General features: G+C 40.4%; 1 non-coding gene across 1 annotated transcript; it reads left to right on the top strand.

The window, feature by feature from the left end:
- Window positions 1–879: 879 nt before the first annotated feature.
- LOC126951901 (U2 spliceosomal RNA) lies at window positions 880–1,067 on the top strand. The gene has a single exon (XR_007724732.1). It is a non-coding gene; the product is annotated as a U2 spliceosomal RNA (small nuclear RNA).
- The last annotated feature ends 4,188 nt before the right edge of the window (window positions 1,068–5,255 follow it).

The following is a 5,255-nucleotide window of genomic DNA, read 5'->3' as shown; positions in this document are numbered from 1 at the left end:
CAAAAAAAGCACATTGTAAATAACGTACTTGATAGTGTAAACTTTGGCCTAAAACAAGGGAAGATGTTAGGAGTCGTTGTAGATCTCCCTACATATCTAACAATGTGAATATCTCTCCCAAACTTAGCTATAGGATATGAATGAGCCAAATCAGAATGTCATTTATGAAGAAAAGTGAAACAAAAGAATTTAAGCATGTCAACATAGATCTAGATGTGCACTACAGAATATCAGAGACTTGGACAATGACAGATACACATTCAGCTATTCAGACACCCTACCTTTTCCCCCCTGAAACTTAGATATTGTTGTTTTGTTTTGTTTTGTTTCCCACAGAATCATCCTGAAAGTAAAAAAAAAGAAGCAGGAGAGAAAAAAATTTAGAGTTAATTAGGCTATCACTGACCAGAGTCAGTTAAATAAACACAAATAAGCCTTTTCCAGAAAAGAAGGAGTTGGCATTCCAGGTTGAATTTTAGGTATGCAAACCTTTGCAGCAAAATATGCTGTATGCTAACATAGAGAATTTCCAAAAAGCAAAGGGGAATAAGTCCAAAAATGGACATAGATCAGAGCAAATTCATATTACATTTTTTTGGAATACTGAAGTTCCTTTTTTATTCCAGTCCATTGTCTCAAATTCTTAACAAATGATTTTAGAGAGAATTGAATTGATACAATTGATTATTAGAAAAATGAGTTGAAAACAAACTATTTAGAACCTACTTCTCTTTTTCATGCATAAAAAACCGGATCAGAATATAATGAATATAAGGCTAATGAAGAATGCATGTGTAAGGACTTGCTTCAGCAAAGCTAAGGAATGTTAAGACAAAATTTCTCCCACCCAGTCTGAGGAGCAAGAGATTAAAGAAGAGAATCCCTTCTAGGTCTTTTGGTTAAGACCAAGTGTAGGATCTGTTTTTATCAGTTTAATATCTGGTATGTCCTTTATCCCAGGACAATATATGAAGTGGATTTTTGGAGCAGGGAGATGGTTGAAAATAATACACCATGCTTAACTTTGACCATTTGCTCCTGCTAATCAGATGTTTTGCATAAAACTGGCAATTGGGTAATGATTTTCCATAAACTGAAATGAGGAATGTTAGATACACATAACCAGTTAACAGTGAGTGGCACAACAAACACAGAAAAAGCCCACACCTAAGCAGCAAACTGACATGCTGAGGTGTAACCGACTTTGCGTATGAGCTCCTTTTCACTTACCAACTCACACAGCTGTTACCAGGTGCTTGTTTGCAATAACGTCTCTCCACTTACTACTGTCCTTCCTTCTGGACAGTTTCCCTTAGCATTTGCTCTGCCTTTATGTAACTCATTTTATAATACTGGGCAAAAACAAAGGTTCTATCAGAAAGTCATAGTGGAAGCAGTTTAAGGACGAGTGCAGTAAACAATAGAGAATGGCTCCTAATAAGTGGGCACAGCAAAGCCTCTCCTAATGAAAGTCGCTGTCCACACACATTTTCTATTTGCCTGCACTTGGTGCACACATTTTCTTTCAGTATCTAGGTGAGATTGTGATGTTCTGTGAATCATATTCAGAATATCAATGTAGCCGGGCGCGGTGGCTCAAGCCTGTAATCCCAGCACTTTGGGAGGCCGAGACGGGCGGATCATGAGGTCAGGAGATCGAGACCATCCTGGCTAACCCAGTGAAACCCCGTCTCTACTAAAAAATACAAAAAAATTAGCCGGGCGAGGTGGCGGGCGCCTGTAGTCCCAGCTACGCGGGAGGCTGAGGCAGGAGAATGACATGAACCCGGGAGGCGGAGCTTGCAGTGAGCTGAGATCCGGCCACTGCACTCCAGCCTGGGCAACAGAGCGAGACTCCGTCTCAAAAAAAAAAAAAAAAAAAAAAAAAAAAAACACAGAATATCAATGTAAGTTTTCTGACATTTTCTTTTAGTTTGGTAAAACCACATAAAATTTAGAATCCTAACCATTTTCAAGTGTACAATTCAGTAACACCAAACACACCCACAATGTTGCACAATCACCACCACGATCCATCTCCAGATCACTTTCACATCCCAAACAAAAGCCCCCACCAAGGAATGATAACTCCCCTTTCCCCTTTCCCTTGGCCCCTGCAACCTCCTTTCTGCTTCTGTCTCTAGGAATTCACCCAATCTAGGTGCTGATAGAAGTCAAACCGTACAAAACACATGCTTTTGTGTGTAACTTATTTTACCCAGCACAATGTTCTCAAGATTCATCAGTGTTGGAGCATGTATCAGAACATCACTACTTTTAAAAGGAAAAAGTATTCATTGCATGCGTACACCACACTGCATGTATCCATCCAACCGTCTGCTGGAGGAAACCTGGGCTATCTCCACTCTTAGGCTACTGTGAATAATGCTGCTATGAACACGAGTGTACACGTTTGTGTGAGTGCCTGTTTTCAATTCTTTCCACTGTATACCTAGAAGTGAAACCACTGGATTGCATAGCAATTCGACGTTTAAGTTTTTGAGAAAACACCAAATTGCAGCAGCTGCCCCATTTGACATTGCTACCAGCAATACAGCAGGATTCCAATTTCTCCACTTCCCTGCCAAAACTGATTTTCTATATTTTTTAAGTAATAGTCATTCTAGCAGATGTGAAGTAGTCTTTTATTATGGTTTTGATCTCTATTTTTCTAAAGACTAGTGATGTTGAACAGATTTTTATGTATTTATTGTCATGTCTATTCAGTCTTTTGCTCATTTTTAAGTTGTGTTTTCTTGTTATTCTTAAGTTGTAGGAGTTCCATCTATATTATATTAATTCCATGTCATTTGTGTATGGTTTACAAATATTTTCTCCTATTTGTGGAATGTCTTTTCACTCTTTTGACAGCATCCCATAATAAGTAGAAGGGTTTTTTTTTTTTTTTTTTTTGAGACGGAGTCTCGCTCTGTCGCCGGGGCTGGAGCGCAGTGGCCGGATCTCAGCTCACTGCAAGCTCCGCCTCCCGGCTTTACGCCATTCTCCTGCCTCAGCCTCCTGTGTAGCTGGGACTACAGGCGCCCGCCACCTCGCCCAGCTAGTTTTTTGTATTTTTTAGTAGAGACGGGGTTTCACCGTGTTCGCCAGGATGGTCTCGATCTCCTGACCTCGTGATCCGCCCGTCTCGGCCTCCCAAAGTGCTGGGATTACAGGCTTGAGCCACCGCGCCCGGCCGAAGGGTTTTTTTTTTTAATTAGAAAGTCCAATTTAATTAATTTTTTGTTTCAGTGTTTTAAGTGTCATATCTAATTTAAAAAAAGGATTCTGAATCAAATGCCATGAAGATTACCTCCCATATTTTTTCCTAAGAGTTTTATCATTTTAGATCTTAAACTGAGATGTTTGATGCATTTTGAGTTAAATCTTGTATATGGTTGTAAAAGTTTGGGGTCTAGGTTTACTCTTTTGGATGACTACATGTGATTTTTGTATAATGCTTTGAAAAGTGTGTATTGCCTATAGGTCTCCCTGTATCAACACTGGTTGAAAAGCATATTTAGAGTTTCTAGCATTCTATCATGTTTGAATTAAGAGTTCAGGAGGCATTCTGAGAAAATCAATAGCTTGGGAGACGTTCTATGAGGCCCCCCTGTTACAAATGGTATTCATTTGATGGCAAGAGTATGTTTTATTCAAAATTACTTACATTGTTTCGTTTTTCTTTTTGCAAAGGCTATGTTAGGTCACTAGGAACACCACAATACATTCCATAAATTATGATGCAAGTGACACTTGTTTTATAACAGTGTAGTAATATTTTTTATAACTACAAAAATAGAAACCAAAATTTAGACCAGGCATGGTAGCTCACGCCTATAATCCCAGCACTGTGGGAGGCTGAGGTGGGTTGATCTCTTGAGGTCAGGAGTTCAAGATCAGCCTGGCCAACATGGTGAAACCCCGTCTCTACTAAAAATGCAAAAAATAACGAGATATGGTGATGTGCGCCTGTAGTCCCAGCTACTTGGGAGGCAGAGGTGGAAGAATCACTTGAACCCGGGAGGTAGAGGTTCCAGTGAGCCCAGATCACATCACTGCACTCCAGCCTGGGTGACAGAGCGAGACTCTGTCTCAAAGCAAAACAAAACAACAACAACAACAAACAAACAACAACAAAAAATAAGTGCTTGGCAATTCACTGTCATCTTAATTATTTTGTTGCTTTGAAAACAAAATCGATACCCCAAATGCAGCATATCTGGAAAATAATTCAGAAGAAAATAGTGCATATCAGATTTTATAGCATATAAGTTGCCTGGTTCAGAGGACTTCTTCAACAGAAGATGCTTTACTACTCCCAGGATATACAGCCAGACCCTGCACAGTTGAAGTCAACATGTAATGAATCAGCAGCATCCCCAAGAGAGCTGCTTGGCTCGGGACGTAAGGTTGCACTGGTCACACTTGACTGAGGCCCAGAGAGCAGATCAGAGCAGCCCCGGCCCATAAAGCTCAAGAACTGTGCAAGGACAAGTACACATAAATAGGATGCCCACTGTCCCCCATTTCCATAGAGCAGTTGCCCCAGCACACAAAGAGGAGAGGGTCATTTATGAGAAGAGACAGTCACTTGAAATAGGGTGAATGAAGTGACTGACATGCCCTCCATATATCTGCTGGCCTTATGTTTCACCACCAAACTCCAATCACATCTTCACTGCCTGTCAGAGTAGGATCAGGACCACCTGTGTCAGGGTGACTCGGGATGCTCTATACAAGACCTACTGAGTCAACATTTCTTTTGGTAGATCTCAACAGTCCACGTTGCTACAAGAGACCTGGACCTGAAAATTAGAGTTTGAGATTCCCAACTCTCTTTTCATTTATGTTTTGCACGCTTGAGATACGAAGGTTACCATGCAATTATTAGTATCATTTTGTTTTCAGTAAGTTTTTCATTATTTATTTTCTAGGCATGCTTTTCAATGTTCTAATATTCACAGCTATTTTGTTTATTTTCTCCATTTTTTATCCAGAATTCCATATCGGCTGCCTCAGGGCTCTTGCTTCTGGTCAACTCACAGCTAAGTGGTATGGCGGGTGGCCCCAGTGATCTACACCTGATGATGGAGACCACGAAGTGTGCAATCTTAGGAGGTAAAATTCTGTCGATGATCAGCAACAACTGATGTAGCTCCTGGAAAACATAGCCCTGTCGCCTTTGACAACTATTCCTCCAAAGTTATAGTATATGGACCAGTGAAAATTAGCTTATGGGATGCAAGGTGGACGAG

This window comes from Macaca thibetana, chromosome 3 (genome assembly GCF_024542745.1).
Source record: "Macaca thibetana thibetana isolate TM-01 chromosome 3, ASM2454274v1, whole genome shotgun sequence".
Taxonomy (NCBI): domain Eukaryota; kingdom Metazoa; phylum Chordata; class Mammalia; order Primates; family Cercopithecidae; genus Macaca; species Macaca thibetana.
Note: the sequence above shows the minus strand (reverse complement) of the source record. Positions and strands in the feature narration are given on the sequence as shown.